The sequence below is a fragment of the Procambarus clarkii genome, chromosome 50 (genome assembly GCF_040958095.1).
Source record: "Procambarus clarkii isolate CNS0578487 chromosome 50, FALCON_Pclarkii_2.0, whole genome shotgun sequence".
In the NCBI taxonomy this organism is placed as follows: domain Eukaryota; kingdom Metazoa; phylum Arthropoda; class Malacostraca; order Decapoda; family Cambaridae; genus Procambarus; species Procambarus clarkii.
Window position 1 is genome coordinate 32,236,873 of NC_091199.1, and position 21,337 is coordinate 32,258,209.

A 21,337-nucleotide genomic window follows, 5' to 3' on the forward strand; every position below is an offset into this window, starting at 1 on the left:
ATTCGTTCGACTCCCGCCCTTAGTTTGTATGTTGACACTGGCTTTCTCTCTCTTCAGGACCGCCGTGATCGCTACTGTCTTCGCTATCTTGCGCGGTCCTTCCAACATCCTTCCTCTCGCCTCTGTCGTGCATTGACTTTTCCTCCTCCTGTGGTTCCTGTTCCTCTTCATTGTCTCCCACTTTCTGTCCAGTAATCTCGCTTACAGGATTCTCTTTCTGTTCATATTTCTAATGTTTCTCCTTGTATTGTTCCTTCCTTGCCTCCGTGGAGAGTCCCCCTTCCCAAGTTTTGTACGTCCTTGACTTGTATTGCTAAAGCCTTTACCCCTCCTACAATTCTGAAAAGCCTCTTCCTTGAGCACTTTTCTTCGCAATCCCACTCTATTTCCATCTTCACCGATGGGTCTAAGTCTGCAGACAGTGTGGGCTACTCTGTTGTTTTTCCTGACCGTACTTATATGTGTCGCCTCCCTTCGGAGGCTAGCGTCTTTACGGCAGAACTTTATGCTATTCTTTATGCTCTTCGTCTCTTGTTTTCTCATTCTCATTCCTCCTTTGTGGTTGTAGTTGACTCTCGTAGTGCCCTCATGGCTCTAGGGTCCTTTGATCCTGTCCATCCGGTGGTCATCGAGATTCAACATTGGCTGTTTCTTATTTCTAGTAAATTTAAATCAGTAGAGTTTTGCTGGGTTCCCAGCCATATTGGTGTTTCTTTCAATGAGCATGCGGATGCTGCCGCTAAGGAAGCTATCCATTCTTGTCCCATCTCCAGTAAAGGTATTCCTTATTCCGACTTTTATCCTGTTATTCATTCTTCCATTCTTGCTCGTTGGCAGGGTTGTTGGTCCTCTGTGGTTGGTAACAAGCTGCGTACTCTCAAACGTAGTGTGTCCCCGTGGCCTTCCTCCTGCCACCGTAACCGGCGGTGGGGAAACTGCTTTGGCACGGCTGTGGGTTGGTCATACTCGCTTAACCCACGGTCACTTAATGGAGCTCCGCCCTGCTCCTTATTGTCCGAATTGCGTTGTCCCTCTTACAGTTGTGCATATCCTTGTTGAATGTCCTGACTTCCAGGACGAGCGTGTGTCTTGCTTTCCTACCGTTCCTCGCGGTCACTTGTCCCTCGATAGAATTCTAGGTGAATTGGATACTTTTGATATCGTTCGCCTTATGCATTTTTGTTCTCGTATTGGCATTCTTGGTGATATTTAGCGTCCTCTGATTATTTCGCACTTTGATGGTGCTACATAGCCTTCCCGGTTTGGTGCCTTCTTTTAATAATTACCTTACCTTACCCTCCATCCGACATACCCAAAGCAACTGTACCTGATGTGTCGCCGGTTGACTAGATACCACCAGCTAACTACCTAGTTTAAATGCTGGCTTCTTGTTCAAACTCCAGGATTCGCTCTAAGTATTACATCATGCCCCATATATAAGGGTTTGCCGGCATCCAGCACACCAGACTACAGTTCCAGTGCTCTCACCTGTAACATCTACTCTCGCTTCCCCGGGTGATTGTAGATGCGCACAGCTTTTGGTGCACTACTTGTACCTTTGTTGTTAACGTAAAATTTCACTTGAATATATATCTCACTTTGATCTTGTGTAAAGCCAAGTGACTACGGATTTTGCTTTTATTAATTACTAGCAGTACCTGGCCACGCGTTGCTGTGGCTCATGCGTTGCTGAGCTACAGCAACCTTCCTTGTCCCCCAGTCCTCTCCACCAATCCCGCCTCACCCGTTTACTCGGTCACCCAACCATACCCCACTCCACCGCCCCCTCGTCCTCCCCACCATTCCCCACTCCACCAACCTCTCTTCCTTCCCACCATGCCCCACTCCCCTGTCCCTTTGTTCTCCCCACAATTCTCCATTCCCCCACCCCCTCATCCCCACCATCCTAAACTCCCCCGTTCCATCGTCCTTCCCCACTATTACCCCTCCCTTGTTCCCTCGTTCTCCCACCATCTCTCACTTCCGTTCCCTCGACATCCCCACCATTCTCCCCTCCCTTACCCGATGCCTTCCCAGATAGTCTGATGTTCCCATCAGAAAATTGGGAACATCAAGTGATCTGATGTTCCCATCACTGAAATATAAGAAAAACAGTTAAAAAATGAGATTAAAATATCAAAAAACTATAATCACAAAATGAATAGTATGGTAAACAACACAGCTCAATTCCAACGCAATTCTCACAAAATTATTAAATCAAAATGAAAATAAATCAAAATCTATGAAAATTCAATTTATCAATGCAATCAGAAACATTAAAATGGAATTTTAACATTTAGTATAGCATGTAAGCTTAGGGCCCGCGCAGGAATATCCCTGCAAAAAAAAAAAAAAGAAAAAAAAGTATAGCATGTGTGTTACTCCTACATGCAACAGATGGCGCTGTTGTCAAGAAAAGCATAGTTTTACCTGTCATAGGTGTGGCATTTATACTTATACTTACGAAACGAATGGTATGGTAAGCAGCACAGCTCAATTCCAACACAATGTCACAAAATAATTCAATAAAAAATAAAATAAATCGAAAGCTATGAAAACAAAATTTATGAATGCAATCGGAAACATTGAAATAGAATTCATGACATATTTAGTATAGTGTGCATGTTGCTATTATGTGCAACAGATGGCGCTGTTTTTCAAAAACGCTTTACCTGTCACAGGGGTGGCATCTACATAGTAGGTATATAAAAAGACACGCCTATTCGAATGCAACATTGTGTAAAAATTTCAAAGCAATCAATGAAGAACTTTTGGAGATTACATCGTGTGTTGCTCTTATGTCCACCAGATGGCGCTGTTCTTAAAAAAAGCCAGTTTTTTCCTGTCACAGTTGAGGCATTTATATAGTAGATTGGGTGATAGTGGTGCTGAAAGTGTCAACAGTGTTTCTCGTAGTGTGTGATAGTGGTGTTGGAAGTGTCACCAGTGTTTCTAATGGTGGTTGATTTTAGTGCTGATAGTGTTACTAGTGTTTCTCATGGTGGGTGATTGTGGCGCTGTTAGTGTCACTAGTGTTTCTCATTTTGGGTGATATTGATGCTGGTAGTGTTACTAGTAATTCCCATGGTGGATGATAGTGGTGCTAGTAGTGTGACATGTGTTTCTCATAGTGGGTGATAGTGGTGCTGGTTGTGTTCCAAGTATTTCCTATATTTGGTGATCATGGTGATGGTGGTGTCACCAGTGATTTCTGTGGTGGGTGTTAGTAATGCTAGGAGTGCCACTAGTGTTTCCCATGGTGGGTGATATTAGTGCTGGTAGTGTCACTAGTGTTTCCTGTAATGGGTGTTAGTCGTGCTTTTACTGTTATCAGTGTTTCACTTAGGGATTGACAGTGGTGCTGATAGTGCCACTAGTTTTTCTCATGGTAGGTGATAATGGTCATGGAAGTGTCAACAGTGTTTCCAATGTGTGTAATAGTGGTCTAAGAAGTTTCACTAGATATTTTCAAATGATGACTGATAGTGTGATGGTAGTGTCACCACTGTTTCATGTGGTGAGTGATAGTGGTGCGGGAAGTGTCACCAGTTTTTCCCATGGTGTGTGATAGTGCTGCTGGTGTTGTCATCAGTGTTTCCTTTGAAGGGTTATAGTGAAGCTAGAATTGTCACCAGTGTTTCCCATGGTAGGTGATAATGGTGCTGGTAGTGTCACCAGTGTTTCCTTGGTGGGTGATTGTGGTGCAGGTAGTGTCATCAGTGTTTCCCTTAGTGAGTGATAGTGGTGCTGGTAATGTCACCAATGTGTCCTGTGTTGGGTTATAGTGGTGCTGGTAGTGTCACCAGTGTTTCCGATGGTGGTGATAGTGGTGCTGGTAGTGTCACCAGTGTTTCCCAAGGTGGGTTATAGTGTTACTATTAGTGTAACCTGTGTTTTCCTTGTGAGTGATATTGGTGCTGGATTTTTTTTTTGCAGGGATATTCCTGCGCGGGCCCTAAGCCTCTGGCTGGCCCACTAAGTTTTGCTTGTTTCTGTTTTACTTGAGCGGAGTATGAGTATTTATGACACGTATGGTCGCTTCAGTAAGATTTTGCCATTTGTGTTTAACAACATCTTGTGCTCTGTTGAATCTAAGTTGAAATCTTAAGGTGCTGGTAGTGTCACCACTGCTTCTCGTGGTTGGTGCTGTGTCACTAGTGTTTCCCATGGTGGGTGATAGTGGTGCTGTAAGTGTCACTAGTGTTTCCCATGGTGGGTGATAGTGGTGCTGTAAGTGTCACTAGTGTTTCCCATGGTGGGTGATAGTGGTGCTGTAAGTGTCACTAGTGTTTCCCATGGTGGGTGATAGTGGTGCTGTAAGTGTCACTAGTGTTTCCCATGGTGGGTGATAGTGGTGCTGTAAGTGTCACTAGTGTTTCCCATGGTGGGTGATAGTGGTGCTGTAAGTGTCACTAGTGTTTCCCATGGTGGGTGATAGTGGTGCTGTAAGTGTCACTAGTGTTTCCCATGGTGGGTGATAGTGGTGCTGTAAGTGTCAGTAGTGTTTCCCATGGTGGGTGATAGTGGTGCTGTAAGTGTCACTAGTGTTTCCCATGGTGGGTGATAGTGGTGCTGTAAGTGTCACTAGTGTTTCCCATGGTGGGTGATAGTGGTGCTGTAAGTGTCACTAGTATTTCCCATGGTGGGTGATAGTGGTGCTGTAAGTGTCACTAGTGTTTCCCATGGTGGGTGATAGTGGTGCTGTAAGTGTCACTAGTGTTTCCCATGGTGGGTGATAGTGGTGCTGTAAGTGTCACCATGGTGGGTGATAGTGGTGCTGTAAGTGTCACCATGGTGGGTGATAGTGGTGCTGTAAGTGTCACCATGGTGGGTGATAGTGGTGCTGTAAGTGTCACTAGTGTTTCCCCATGGTGGGTGATAGTGGTGCTGTAAGTGTCACTAGTGTTTCCCCATGGAGGGTGATAGTGGTGCTGGAAGTGTCACCATGGTGGGTGATAGTGGTGCTGGTAGTGTCACTAGTGTTTCCCCATGGAGGGTGATAGTGGTGCTGGAAGTGTCACTAATGTTTTCTCTGGTTGGTGTTAGTAGTACTGGTAGTGCCTCTTGTGTTTCCCGTGTTGGGTGACAGTGGTGCTGGAAGTGTCACCAGTATGCCTCATGGTGGGTGAAAGTGGCGTTGTTAGTGACACATGGTTTCTCATTTTGGGTGAAAATGGTGCTGGTAGTGCCACTAGTGTCTTTCATGGTTGATGATAGTGGTTCTTGTAGTGACATAAGTGTTTCTCATGGTTGACAATAGTGATGCTGGTAGGATCACTAGTGTTTCCCGTGGTAGGTGATAGTTGAGCTGGTAGGGTCACTAGTGTTTCACATGGTGGGTAATAGCGGTGCTGATAGGGGTGACTAGTGTTTCACATGATGGGTAATAGCGGTGCTGATAAGGGTGACTAGTGTTTCCATAGTTTGTGATAGTGGTGCTGTTAGTGTTACCTATGTATCCCATTGTGGGTGATAATCGTGCTGGTAGTGTTACAAGTGTTTCTCACGATGGTTGATATCGGTGCTGGTAGTGTCAATAGTGTTTCCCCCTGGTGGGTGACAGTTGTGCTGAGTAGTGTAAATTGAGACGTAGACCGTGCGCTACACCTTCAGCAGGTGTTCAATTGCACACCCGAAGCAAGTAAATGCGTGGTCTACCTCTCCGGGGGTCCCAGGCTTCTCCAACAGCATACATGTGCGGTGTCGCGGGGTGGTTGTATGTCACGGAGAGTGGCCGGGTGTGTGTCTTGTGGGGGGATTGTGTCACTGTGGATAAAAGTGTAAGTATAAGAGCTTGTGTGAATGTTGAGTAGTTGTAAAATGAAAGTGTGTGAGTAAGTAGTGTAGATTTAAGCGTGTGGTGATATATAGTTAAATAAATGTATGTTGGAAAAAGGAGGATATGTTGAGGGCGGGCTTCTCCCATGTGGGGGTGTGCCCAGAAGATTGAGTTTTTTTTTTTAGGTGAATGGTTAGGGAAAGGTGTGTGAAGCAGGTGAGGAGGAGGGAAGGAGAGGGGAGGGGATGGGGGATGGGAGGGGAGGGGTAGGGGGAGTAAAGAGAGCCAGCCAGGGGATTTGACTGATACTGTGGCTCACACGCTCGTGTCTGTTGTATGTAAGAAGTCCAGGTGGAAGAGTGAAGTGTATATATTTTACCAAAAACGAATAACATTCTCACCAAAATCTTCGCCGGTGGTGTCAGCCTCCGATGTCTTCATCAGCAGGTGTAAAAGCTGCCATTAGTTTCATGTCAAACACGAGTGGGTGTTCCTTGTGTGACATGCCGCAGGCAAGTGAGTTGTGAGCCAATGACCCCTAATATTTTGTAAACTAAGGAAGTCCCCCCCTCTCACCCCCACCCTTCAGCCTAGACCGGTAAAGAGTGGCACATAGCAGCAACATGACTCACGTAAAATTGCATAACCACATGACTGTGGGGAGCGAGCGTTTGGGCGGGCTACCAATTTGATCTGTGATCTGTGACTGACTGAGGTAGATGAGGTGTGAGTGAGGGGTTATAATATTTTTGTAAACAAGGGGTGGGCCTCCTCACTCCCCCTACTTCCCATCCTGCTCCTTCAGCCTACATACAACTTCCACATGGTCCCCCATGTCACACGCGTCATAGCCCGCAGGAGGTAGACCACACACACACACACACACACACACACACACACACACACGGGTCGGGAGCGAGCGTTCAAGCAGGGTCACCTCTTTGATGTCTGTCATGTGACTGAGGTAAATGACCAAAATACCTCTCACCATACCCCCCTACTCGAGAGGAGGGTTCTCGTGTGTTTACATCAGAGAAGCTGCCACTCCTGCCTGTCTCCTCACCTAATCGGTCGTGGCACTTACATGCATGTCTATGTATTCATAACAAATAAGTAGATATGGGATATGTAAGTAGATATGTAATGTAAAAAAAATATCTCTCTAATATGGGAGAATTTACATTCCCCCAAGTATTTTTTTTTTTTTACATTACAGAGTATTAAAACAATTTAAGGATCATTTAAGCAGTACAGCCAATGTCATCATACAACCATTCTGTTTCATAGCATTCATACACCAAATAGTGAATACATCTTCTTTCTTTCTTACTATTTCTATTTCACCTTCAGACCTCATGTTTTGTGTTTACTCTGCATTACCCACTATTTTAACGATAAAGGCTCTTTTAAGCAGTTCAACACATCAAAATACTTGTTCTGTTTTATACCGTCACTCTATCAAATAGTAGCTGACTAAAATGTTATTTGAAAGTGGTGTGAAACGCTGTAGGAAAATCGTAAGTAAACACTATTTCAAAAAGATAAAGAATTGACTGAAAGAATCTCCCAAGGCATGTTACAGTCTTCAGTCCACTCTTACTGATTGACTTACGAAAAACTTTAAACTAAACTGGAAATGTACACACAAGAAATGATTCCCACATTCAGTAAACACCTACTGATTTGGCTGACTGAGACAACATATAGACGGTCTTGATGATTGCATTATTACTTTAAAGATGATAAACTTTAAACTAAACTGGAAATGTAGACACAAGAAATGATTCCCACATTCAGTAAACACTTACTGACTTGGCTGACTGACTGACTGACTGAAACAGCATATAGACGGCCTTGATGATTGTATTATTTTCCGTTTTAAGATGTAAAACTTTAAACTAAGCTAAAGAATGTACACACAAGAAATGATTCCCACATTCAGTAAACACCTACTGACTTGGCATTGACAACATATAGACGGACTATACAGGTTTACTTTAAAATGATATTTGGATGAATAAAGTATTAAGAGTGGAACATATTCTGTAGGGAACATAACCACATTGGACTGATGTAGTCTAACCCTTTAATGACACTGTTGACACGTGAGGGGGCTAGGAGAGACAACCCGCTGATTAGACGATGACGGCAAAGCCAGGACGCGAACGCTAATGAGACAAATGTCACACACGGCGCTAAACGTCTCAAGGTTGTCTTGCCCATCATCATCGGAGTCAAGGTCAGACGGTCTGAAACTGACTCATTGTCTAAGAGAGACCATATACGGACTTGATGATTATTATTATTAACTTTTAAAAATGGAAAAACTTAACACATAAGTTTGATGGTAGAAGCTAATTAAAGAGTGCTAAATATCTGATTAATTCGCTCTACCACTAAGATGATGGAAATGCTCATAAGTTCTTCTCACTCAGGTAGTGATGTCTAAAGCGGGAGCATGGCTGGATATAACGCTCTAGCCCTCCAGGTCCCATTAGAACACTATAAGGCCGCTGTTAGTGAGGCTTTTTTATTTCCTAAAGTATTTACTCCTCGATTGGTAGCAACAACAATTGCAAGCAGACAAACGGTGGGTTTATTACCTGTGAATTCTGGAGTGAATAATAAGTTTACAGACACCTATCTGGAATTCATCATAAAGGGAGTGAATGGTCAGCTGGTGGGCTTATCATCTATTGCTTTGGAGTTGTCTATTGATCTAACTGAAGAGGACGGAACAACGCCTTTAGGAGATGCTAAAATATCTCATTAGTAAAAGGATTGTCGCAAAAATCTTTTCAAATCTGCTAATGTGTATTTAAAACGAAATATAAAGCTGCTATCTACGATTTCAGGGTGTAAGGCTACGGGCGTTATGGTAAAGTGTCTCAGTTTTTTGTTAAATTGCGTTGATCCTAGCAAAATTGAGGTCGGTATTTTACTTATGCCTCAGCTGGAGAGAGTGAGAGAGAGAGAGAGAAGCAGTGGATAACAGATATGAAACGAGTGATGTAAATACCTGCTTCAAACTAATGTTGGATGTTACATCGGTTATTGAATACGTTTTGGATAATGTAGATATTTGAGTGCGTCTTGAACTTCAACCTGATAAATAGCTTGTTCTCAGTGATAATGAAAAGCTAATTTTAAATATAATATCAAGTCTACACATCTATGGGTGGATAGGGTATTGCCTTATCCTGAAGGTTTATTAGCCATTAATAAAGCTGTGCTGCAGAACAACTCTCCTATTACGTATATTTTTAATAAAACTTTATATAAAACATATATAGGGTACGAGTCAACGCTCGATATTAGCAGTTATTGAATAAAGTATTAAGAGTGGTGAATATTCTATTTTCATTGTACCGCTATGATAACAACAGTCTCTGTTTTTTGCTTACCTAATGAGGGGTAACAGTTGGAGAGGCGAGCTGTCTTCTCGCGAGAGAGAGTGGATGTCTGGCCGTGTGACGCTAACCAGGTGACATCGACACTCGGCGCTAAATGCCCCAAGGCCCGCCCGGCTCCTTATTCACATTCTAGTTGTACATAATAAAGCGTCTCTTTTTTTAAAATCGAGATGATGCTAGCAAAAATTGAAGCTAGCTATTTCTCTATTGCGTCAGCTAAAGAGAGAGAAAGAGAGAAGCAGCGGGTTGGCAGATATGAAAACGAGCAATGTAAATACCTGCTTCAAACTAATGTTGAATGCTTCATCGGTTACTGAATACATTTTGGATAATGTAGACCTTAGAGTATATGCCTTGAACTACAACCCGGTAAATGGATAGTACTCAGTGATAATGAACAAGCTAATTTTAAGTATAATATCAAGTCTACACGTGTTTATGATTTTTCCACATTGCGTTGCATTGTGTGTACTTACCGAGTTGTGCTTGCGGGGGTTGAGCTCTGGCTCTTTGGCCCCGCCTCTCAACGGTCAATCAACTAATGTATAGGTTCGTGAGCCTACAGGAACCTATACATTAGTTGATAGGTTCCTGAGCCTACAGGAACCTATACATTAGCTGTCTACTAATGGCAGCTCTTACACCTGCTGATGAAGACATCGGAGGCTGACACCACCGGGGGAGACTTTGGTGAGAATGTTATACGTTTTTGGTGAAATATAAATATATATACATACATCACTCTTTCACCTGGACTTCCTACATACAACAGACACGAGCGTGTGAGCTACAGTATCAGTCAAAGCCCCCGGCTGGCCTGTAATGGGTGTTAGTGGTGCTGGTATTGTTACCAGTGTTTCACTTAGGGAGTGACAGTGGTGCTGGTAGTGCCACTAGTGTTTTTCATGGTAGGTGATAATGGTGATGGAAGTGTCAACAGTGTTTCCAATTTGTGTAATAGTGGTCTGGGAAGTGTCACTAGATTTTTTCCAATGATTGACAGTGGTGCTGGTAATGTCAACAGTGTTTCCTATGGTGGATGATAGTGTTAAGGGTAGTGTCACCAGTATTCAACATGGTGGGTGACAGTAGTGCTGGTATTGTCATCAGTGTTTCCCCTTAGTTTATGATAATGGTGCTAGTAGTGGGACTACTGTTTCCTGTGGTGGGTTATAGTGGTGCTAGAACCGTCATCAGTGTTTCCCATGGTGGGTGATAGTGGTGCATGTAGTGTCACCAGTGTTTTCCATGGTGGGTGATAGTGGTACTGGTAGTGCCACTAGTGTTTCCCCTATTGGGTGATAGGTATTCTGGTAGTGTTATTATTGTTTTCTATGGTGGATGATAGTGGTGCTGGCAATGTTATCAGTGATTCCATGGTGGGTGATAGTGGTGCAGGAAGTGTCTCTATTGTTTTGTATCTTGGATGATATTGGTGTGGGTAGTGTCACCAATATTTCAAATGATGGGTCATAGTGGTGCTGGTAGTGTCACCAGTGTTTCCCGTGGTGGATGAAAATGATATGGGAATGTCACTAGTTTTTTTCAGTATTTTATAATAGTGATGCTCGTGGTGTAACAAATGTTTCCCATGGTGGATGATAGTGGTGCTGGTAGTGTCTCTAGTGTTTCCCATGGTGTGTGATCGTGGTGCTGTAGTATCACCAGCGATAGCAGGAGACGCGACATCAGCGATCCACTATACATCAAAAAGTCAACACCAGCAATTAACAGCCAAATAAAGCATAACTATATTTTACCCACTTCAAGACCCCGAACCAACATTGAAGCAGCAAGAGAAAGTATGGGCAAATAGGTCTTCTGTAGTTACTTCCATTCTTATGTTATCATTCCCAATTTATACCCACCTCACCCAAAACTTTTTTCATATCACCTCGCCCAAAACATATATAAGCACGATGTATGTTATGTGTATACCAGTCTTTGAAAGTGTAAGAAGCCTTACAAAACCCTTTTAGGTGTCAGACCAGGAATAAAAATGTACAAAAATCATTTTGGAGAACAAATTTTTCAATTCCCTCGACAGTGAAGAAAAACGTAAGAAATATTGAGAAGATTCGTGTTAGAATTATAAATCTTATCCTTTCGGTCATATTCAACAGCATATGTTTACAGGAAAGACTGGTACCTTTATATATATAAATATATATATATATATATATATATATATATATATATATATATATATATATATATATATATATATATATATATATATATATATATATATGTCGTACCTAGTAGCCAGAACGCACTTCTCAGCCTACTATGCAAGGCCCGATTTGCCTAATAAGCCAAGTTTTCCTGAATAAATATATTTTCTCTGCTTTTTTTCTTATGAAATGATAAAGCTACCCATTTCATTATGTATGAGGTCAATTTTTTTTATTGGAGTTAAAATTAACGTAGTTATATGACCGAACCTAACCAACCCTACCTAACCTAACCTAACCTATCTTTATAGGTTAGGTTAGGTTAGGTAGCCGAAAAAGTTAGGTTAAGTTAGGTTAGGTAGGTTAGGTAGTCGAAAAACAATTAATTCATGAAAACTTGGCTTATTAGGCAAATTGGGGCTTGCATAGTAGGCTGAGAAGTGCGTTCTGGCTACTAGGTACGACATATATATATATATATATATATATATATATATATATATATATATATATATATATATATATATTCTAATAGGGGGTATAGGTGTTGTGTTGGTTGTCTCTTCAGAGGTTGCATGGCGTTTCACTTTCCTTCTTATGATGTCTTCGACGAAACCATTGGAGAAGCCGTTGTTGACTAGGACCTGCCTTACCCTACAGAGTTCTTCGTCGACTTGCTTCCATTCTGAGCTATGGCTGAGAGCACGGTCGACATATGCGTTAACAACACTCCTCTTGTACCTATCTGGGCAGTCGCTTTTGGCATTTAGGCACATTCCTATGTTCGTTTCCTTAGTGTAGACTGCAGTGTGGAAACCTCCACTCTTTTCCATGACTGTTACATCTAGAAAGGGCAGCTTCACATCCTTTTCCATCTCACAAGTGAAACGCAGCACAGAAATCTGCTCAAATGCCTCCTTCAGCTCCTGCAGATGTCTGACATCAGGTACCTGTGTAAAAATGTCGTCAACATACCTGCAGTATATGGCCGGTTTCATGTTCATGTCGACTAAGACTTTTTGCTCGATGGTACCCATGTAGAAGTTTGCAAACAGGACACCTAGGGGAGAACCCATGGCGACCCCATCTACTTGCTTATACATGTGCCCATCCGGGCTCAAGAAGGGTGCCTCTTTAGGATGTGAGGATGGTGGCTGTGCCTGCGGAGGGGCCTGCTGGGAGTGGTGTGGCGCTGCCTATCTCGAAGCGTTCGTGGCGGGCTTGGAGTGCGTCTCCCCTTCGTGGTGTGCCTTGGGAGATGGTGGAGGAGTATGGTGCTCTGGTGTACCCCGCCATGGATGATGGTGCTGTGAGGGGCTCCGAAGTTGCTGCCTGTGCCCCCCCTCCCCGTCTCCTGCGTCACCTGCTGTTGAATCTCCGTAGTGGGGGGTTGCCCCTGATGATCGGGACCTCGTCGTGGTGTTGCTGAAAGATGTGCGCCGGGGGGACTCGGCTCCTGTGCCCTGTGGTGGGGTCGATGCCGCACCTGCATTTCCTGCAGTTCCCCCTCCTCCCCCGGTCTTGGGGAAGCCTAGTCCCGACTGCTGGGGTCGTGCCCTGTGAGGGTCCGGTGTTGGGCCCTTATCGGGATGCCCGGGTGCTTCCGATCCCGTGGTGCTTGTCCACTGTCTGGATGTCGCGGGTGAAGGAGTTTGTTTATAGGGTGCCGGATAAGATGTCTCAGCCGAGGGCACCGCCTGGTGGCCGGGTGCCCGATGACACGTGGGTGATTTGGGAAGCGTACTGTTTGCGCTTTCTGATATACAAGTTCCCGGAGAAGTATTAGTTAATGTCTTGCGCACAACGCTGCCGCCATGAACTCGACACCCCGCCCCATGGAGCAGGGTGTCTCCCTCTAACGTCCACCTCTGTTTTCGTCGCCACTCCTCTCTCTACAGCTCAACACATCTAACACTTTTGACTTTCTTCTCCTTAACGTCAACGCGTCTCCCTACATCTGTCCTGGTGCAGTAAACTGTCCTGGTGCAGAGGGTAAACCCTTCATACAAACTGCACCTATTCTCAGGAAGAAGAAGAAGTGTGACAAGTGTCTCTCATGTTGGGTGATAGTGCTGATGGAAGTGTTACTAGTGTTTCTCATGGTGGGTGATAGTGGTGCTGAAAGTGTCAATAGTGTTTCTCATGGTGGGTGATAGTGGTGCTGAAAGTGTCAATAGTGTTTCTCATGGTGGGTGATAGTGGTGCTGAAGGTGTTAATAGCGTTTATCGTAATGTGTGATTGCGGTGCTAGTAGTGTCACCAGTGTTTCCCCTGGTGGGGATTAGTGTTGCTGGTAGTGTCAATAGCGGTTCCCATGGTGGGTGATAGTAGTGCTGGTAGTGTCACCAGTGTTTCCCATAGTGGATGATAGTTGTAGTGTCACCAGTGGTTCCCATGGTGGGTGATAGTGGTGCTGGTAATGTCACCTGTGTTTCTCATGGTGGGTGCCAGTGGTGCTGGTAGTGTTACTAGTGTTTCCCATAGTGGGTGGGTGATAGTTATGCTGGTAGTGTTGCCAGTGTTTCCCATGGAGGGTGATGTAGGTGTTGATAGAGTCAATAGTGTTTCCCAATGATGGTGATAGTGGTGCTGGTAGTGTCACCAGTGTTTCTCATTGTGAGTGATAGTGGTGCTGGTAGTGTCACTAGTGTTTCCCGTGGTAGGTGATGGTGGTGCTGGAAGAGACTCTAATGTTTCTCATTGAGGGGTGGTAGTTGTGCTGGAAATGTTACCATTGTTTCGATCGTGGGTTATAGTGGTACTTATATTGTCACCAGTGTTTCCCTTTGTTGGTGATGATGGTGCTGGTAAGGTCACTAGTATTATTCATGGTGGGTGATAGTGGTGCTGTTAGTGTCACTAGTATTATTCATGGTGTGTGATAGTGGTGTTGGTAATGTCACTAGTATTATTCATGGTGTGTGATAGTGGTGTTGGTAATGTCACTAGTATTATTCATGGTGTGTGATAGTGGTGTTGGTAATGTCACTAGTATTATTCATGGTGTGTGATAGTGGTACTGGTAATGTCACTAGTATTATTCATGGTGGGTGATAGTGGTGTTGGTAATGTCACTAGTATTATTCAGGGTATGTGATAGTGGTGCTGTTAGTGTCACAAGTATTTCTTATGGTGGGTGATAGTAGAGCTGGTAGGGCCACTAGTGTTTCACGTTGTGGCTGATAGTGGTGCTGTTAGTGTTTCCAGTGTATTCACCTAGTTGTATTCATGTAGTTGTATTCACCTAGTTGTGCTTGTGGGGGTTGAGCTCTGCTCTTTCGGCCCGCCTCTCAACTATCAATCAACTGTTTCTACTACTACTACTACTTTTTTTTCCACCACCCCTCACCCCCCAGGAAGCAGCCCGTGACAGCTGACTAACTCCCAGGTACCTATTTACTGCTAGGTAACAGGGGCATAGGGTGAAAGAAATTCTGCCCATCTCTTCTCCCCGGGACCACAGGATCACGTGTACAGCGTGCTGTCTGCTCGGCCACCCGGCTCTACAAGTGTTATCCATTGTGAATAATAGTGGTGCTAGTAGGGCCACCAGTGTTTCTCATGGTGGGTGATAGTGGTGCTGGTAGTGTCACCAGTGTTTCTCATGGTGGGTGATTGTCGTGCTGGTAGTGTTACTAGTGTTTCTCATGGTGGGTGATAGTGGTGCTGGTAGTGTCATCAGTGTTTCTCATGGTGGGTGATTGTCGTGCTGGTAGTGTCACCAGTGTTTCTCATGGTGGGTGATAGTGGTGCTGGTAGTGTCACCAGTGTTTCTCATGGTGGGTGATTGTCGTGCTGGTAGTGTCACCAGTGTTTCTCATGGTGGGTGATAGTGGTGCTGTTAGTGTCACCAGTGTTTCTCATGGTGGGTGATTGTGGTGCTGGTAGTGTTACTAGTGTTTCTCATGGTGGGTGATTGTGGTGCTGTTAGTGTCCCCTACGCTTTTGGTCAGAGGTCATAATACTTACCCATGTAGGGAGTTTTCCATTCTTTTCCAGAGCACAAAGAATTGTAGCTCTGTAAGTATTATCTAGTCTTAGTAAAACACCTCTTGCTCTTATCCTCCTCATTTATAAAGTACCGAGTATACTAATTCCTACATTCCTTTGTATCATCTCGAACCATTTCGAGATGATACAATAGATAGATGATATTTTTGTTTCGCTATTCATGATTTTATTAATCAATTTAATTCTTGTAACCTTTCGTTATCCTGATCATTAATTCCACACAGGATAGTTTAAAGTTGCCAGTCTTGCCACGTCACTTATTCACAATGTTCAGACTTCCTGCCTTCCTCGCCAGTCCAGAGGAAGAGCTTGGTACCCTTATTTGGGCTACCAAAGCCGAATTGATGACACTTACCACTGAATACCACATTTCTCCCCTCTCAAGATGCCACTAAATCTGAATTCCATAATTAATTTTAGAGCACCTGTTAGAAAAACGACATAATCACTCCTTAGATGAATGAACAACATCATATTGCAGATAAGACCCTGGCAGCCATGAAGTTGAAGATCGAGTTAGCCAACATAGAGCGCGAACGTCAGAGGGAAACTCTCCAGGTAACAGAACGGGAATCTGCCCTGTAGAGAGAACAAGCTGCCCTCCAGAGGGAACAAGTTGAACTCAACTTGTTCATGAACATGTTCCAGCATCTAGATTCAACATCAATGACAACAACAATACGTGCTCAAACATATTGTCGCCTAGACAGTTCACCTCCACCCTCCATCCGCCCCTCCGTGGTGCCTCGTTGCCGTGGTGAGGGGCTCACGTACACCTCCCTGGGACAGGTGTGGGTTGCCTGTGCCCCCTCTTCTGCCCCCTCTTTGGGTGGTGTTCGTGCTGATGGGCACCATGTAGGGGCCTTGTGAGCCATCGGACCACTCGCTGGAGGGGTCGCCTGTGAGAGGCCGCTCTGTGTGGATGGTTGGGTGTCCAGGCTAGGGCGATAGGGGGACTGGGGTCTTAGCACCAGTTTGGGAGAATGAACGAAGTAGTAGGACTCCCCTGTTGAAAAGGGGGAGCACCGCTGGGGACGACACACCCTTCCTGCAATGGCCCGCGCTCGGCCTCCCTGGCTGCCCTGGTAGGTGGTATCCCTTGGTTCCGGGTCCCATCCCTTATATATTGGTTTGCTATATGGATGACGACTTGACTACTCCTAACCAGGCTCATGAGGTGGGCGACCAAGCCCCTGAGTCAGACCGTCCTGGATGACAGGGATCTGTAGCCTCCGCTACAGAGCCCGGTTTAGGCCCAGACCGGACTCTTCCTCCCTGCTCCCCTCCCTCCTCTGTGGTTGGGTCGAGCCCCAAGCCTGCTGTGGTGACCGTCTCGTCCCCTGTGCAAGGCTCCATCTCTTCTTGTGACTACTGCACCTTTCGACCCGTCTCTCTCTACGGGTTCTCAACACCGTACCCGCCACGGCCGCTCTCGTATGCTCCCTTCCCATCCTACTTCGTTTCATGCTTTGTTTGGTCCTGCTACATGGACTAAGTACTTTGACCTCCAACCTTTGGTCTCACCTCCTCCTGACGATTTTTCCCTTCATAGGCATTTTGTCGATTCCGTGGATCGATTCCTGTCACCTTCAACCCCACTCGTCTTGGTACACGTGTCGTTGCTGCTCCTTCTCAGGATGCGGCCAATCGCTTGGCCGCCTTATCCTGCCTTGGCAAAACCCCTGTTTGCGTCTCGAAGAACGCTTGGTTGAATGCCAGTGTGGGCACTGTTCTCCTCCCGCACCATGTTGGGACTGGTGTTAGGGATCTCAGGGACTGCCACGAAGATATCAAGCATGTCCTCGAGGCCCAGGGTCATTCTGTCCTCCAGGTGGATACATTTACTCGTCCCCCTCGTGGTCATCGCCGTCTGCCTCTTCGAGTTGTGAAGGTTACCTTTGATGGTAGGACCCTTCCATCCTCTGTTATTCTTGCTTGTGCCAGGTGCTCCGTTCAGGAGTATATTCCATCTCCTTGGCTCTGCAGTAAGTGCTGGAAGTTTGGGCATGGTGCCCTCAAATGCTCTAGTCCTGTCTCTCTGGCCCCTGTGTGGAAGCGAGGGTCACTCTAAGTTGGAGTGCACTTCTCCCAGGCCCGCTGCCTCAATTGCGGTGAGGCCCACCCTACCTTCTCCCGTACGTGTATTCGTTATAAACTTGAGGCAGCTGTCCTCAACTTGAAGCACCGGGGCCGTTTATCTTTTCCTGAGGCTCGGCCCCAAGTTCATCGTCTCCCCTCTTTCGCCGGTGTCTCCTATGCTCGCGTGGTGCGCTCTTCCTCCTCCTCGTCCTTCCCGCCTTCCTCAGTCTCACAACCGTTTCCGAGCCTTAGACCCGGACATGCCCACCACCACCTCCCCTGTTTCCCTCCGTTCTGTCCCGAAGAGTCCCCCCTCCTGGTTCTCTGTCTAGGGCTCCCCTTCTTTCTACCAGTCTGTCACGTCTCCTGTGTCTTCTATTTCCTCTCCTAGTCCTCCTTCCCGTCCTTCTCCGTCTCTTGGCTCTCCACGCCGCCTGACTGTGCGGGCCGACGTCCATCGCTCTCCTGATGGTTGTGTTGTTCGCTCTCGCTCTTCTTCTATCGAGACACTGGAGTCTGTTGCCCAGTACGTTGCTGCTGGGACGCCTGTATCTTTGAGTCAGAAGCGGAAACCTGGTTCCTCTCCTTCCTCCTCCCCTGTCGGTAAGAAAGCTTCGCTTTCTTCTTCACCCCCCTATCTCTGATTCTATCGTTCCTTCCCCTCCTGCTTCAGTAGTGGTGCCCCCTGTTCCTACTGTGGGGTTTTCTTTTAGTCCCCCGGTTCCATCTCGGTTACTGCCTTGCTGAGGTGCGCTCCCCTCTTTCTGCCCCCCCCCCCCCCCTCCTCCCATTCCTTCTCCTCCAGACCCTGCTCGTCCACCTCTGGTCCGTCCTCCCGCATCTTGCCCTCGTTCTTTACTCAGTTTACCCATGCCCCTTAACCCTGACTTCGGTGACCCTGATCCTGACTGTGTTTTTTAGCATGCTGTGTTCCTTCTTTACCTTTGTTTCTTCTTTGCTCTCTGTTACTCTCCTCTCTCTCTTTGCTGATGTCTTTTCTTCAGTGGAACATCCGTGGATTTTACGCCAATTTCCTTGACCTCCAACTTCTCATTTCACAGTTTTCGCCCTTTGTGTCTGTCTCCAGGAGCCGATGCTTGGTTCTCGTCCTGGTCGCTTCCGTGGCTATTCTTTTCTCTTTCTATTCTTTTTCTTTCTCTAAGGGAGCCGGTCGGCCGAGCGGACAGCACATTGGACTTGTGATCCTGTGGTCCTGGGTTCGATCCCAGGCGCCGGCGAGAAACATTGGGCAGAGTTTCTTTCACCCTATGCCCCTGTTACCTAGCAGTAAAATAGGTACCTGGGTGTTAGTCAGCTGTCACAGGCTGCTTCCTGGGGGGTGGAGGCCCTGGTCGAGGACCGGGCCGCGGGGACACTAAAAAAAAAGCCCCGAAATCATCTCAAGAATCTCAAGATAACCTCCCCCCCGATAGCTGGGGTCCATAATTCTTCTGCTCTCTTGATTCGTTCCGATGTTCCCTTTGTCCCGTTACTTGTTTCCTCGCCTCTCCACTGTTCTGCCGCCCGTGTCTTTGTGCGTAGATGGTACACGGTTTGTTCCATTTATCTCTCCCCCACTGTCCCACTTTCTCTTCCCGATCTTAAACACCCCTCCTAGACTCCTTGCCAGACCCTGTGCTCCTGCTGGGTGATTTCAATTGTCGTCATGCCCTTTGGGGTGATGTGCTGACAAACACCCGGGTCGCCTCCCTGAACCTTTCATCCTCTCTTCTTTCCTGTCCCTTCTTAATTCTGGTGAGCCCACTCATTTGGACTCTCGGACTCGCTCCCTTTCTTGTCTCGATCTTTCTCTGTGCTCGTCATCCCTTTCCCTTAGATTTCGGGTGGCGAGTCCTTGATGACCTGCGAGTCCATGGCAAGTGACCATTTTCCTATCCTTGTCACTTTTTTCTCCTTTCGCCCTCCTCTCTCCTTCCCTAGGTGGCGGTTTGCCGAGGCTGACTGGCGCCTCTTTACTTCTCCATGCTACTATTTCTGACCTCTCCGTTTTACCTTTCCCTCGGGCCCTCCTTCTTTTTCACTGTCTTTGATGCTGCCCTCCACTCTATTCCTCACTCTTCCTCTCGGGGAACGTGGAAGTGCATTCCCTGGTGGAGTTTGGACTGTGCTCGGGCTGTCCGCTGTAAGCGTGCAGCCTTGAAGAGACATCGCCGCCGGCAGACGGTTGAGTCTTTTCTTTTGTTTCGGAAGGCGAGTGTGGTGGCCCGTAGGACCATCCGTACGGCTAAACGTGCTTGCTGGGCGTCTTACGTCTCCACCGTTACGTCCGAAACTCCTCTTCCACTGGTCTGGAAGTGTATCCGCAAGATTGCGGGTAAGTTCGTTCCCGATGTCTCACTATTCCTTTGCCTCCATGGTGCTCTTGTGGCGGACCCGTTGCAGGTTACGACCGAACTGGGTTCCCATTTCTCCTCTGTTAGTTCTGATTCTCATCTCCCCCAATCCTTCCTTCTTCGTAAGCCTCTCCTTGAATCTCGTCCTTTAAATTTCTGTACTTATCTTCACCTTCCCTATAATGATCCCTTCTCTCTCTCTGAACTTGTATCTGCCCTAGCCCTTTGTGGTTCTACGGCAGCGGGCTCTGATGGCATTCATTATGAAATGCTTCGCCATCTCCCTCCGTGCACGTCTCAGTATTTACTGAGTCTGTACAATCGGTCTGGAGTCGTCGTCAGTCCCTGAAGGCTGGCTCGATGCTGTTGTCCTCCCTGTTCAGAAACTAGGGTCTTTCGGGTCATCCCCCAAGGACTTCCGCCTATTGCCCTCACGAGTTGTGTCTGCAAGCTCTTTGAACGTATGGTCAACGTTCGTTTGATGTGGTTCTTAGAACACTATCACCACCTCTCCCCTTCTCAATTTGGGTTTCGCAAGTGCCGCAGCACAACAGATGTCCTGGTGAACTTGGAGGTCTATATTCGTACTGCTTTTGCTGCGAAGACCTCCGTTGTTGCCGTCCTTTTTGACCTGGAAAAGACTTACGACACTACCTGGCGGTATCATATTCTGTCTCAACTTCATTCTTTTGCCTTCGTGGGAACCTCCCTCTCTTCCTCCGGAGCTTCCTCTCTCGTCGTTCCTTTCGTGTGCGGCTTGGTACTGCTCTCTCTGCCCCTTTTCAGCAGTATGAGGGTGTACCCCACGGTAGTGTTCTGAGCACTACTCTTTTTCTAGTTGCCCTCAATGGTCTTCTTTCCTCTCCTCCTTCTGGCATATTCTCTGCTCTCTATGTTGATGATCTTACCCTTTGCTGTCGGGGTGATGATTCCCCTCTCCTTCAACGGCGGCTTCAACTTGCGATTGATGCCGTGTCGTCTTGGGCCACTGATCATGGCTTCAAGTTCTCTGCGTCTACGACTTATGCTATGACTTTTACTCGGAAGCATGTCGTTCTTCGTCCCTCTTTGTCACTTTATGGTCATCCCATTGTGTACAGTGATTCCGCGAAGCTTTTGGGGTTAGTCTTTGACACTCGTTTGTCTTGGTCAGCCCATATCTCTTACCTACGAGTTGAATGCTCTAAGTCCCTTAACCTCCTTAAGGTTTTGTCCCATACTTCTTGGGGAGCGGAAGGTGCACGCTCCTCTATTTGCACTCCTCTCTCGTCCTGTCTAAACTCGATTATGGTTGCCCTGCATACTCTTCTGCTTCTCCTTCTACTCTTCGCCGTCTTGATGCTTTGCACCATACTGGGTTGCGTCTCAGCTCTGGTGCCATTCGTTCGACTCCCGCCCTTAGTTTGTATGTTGACACTGGCTTTCTCTCTCTTCAGGACCGCCGTGATCGCTACTGTCTTCGCTATCTTGCGCGGTCCTTCCAACATCCTTCCTCTCGCCTCTGTCGTGCATTGACTTTTCCTCCTC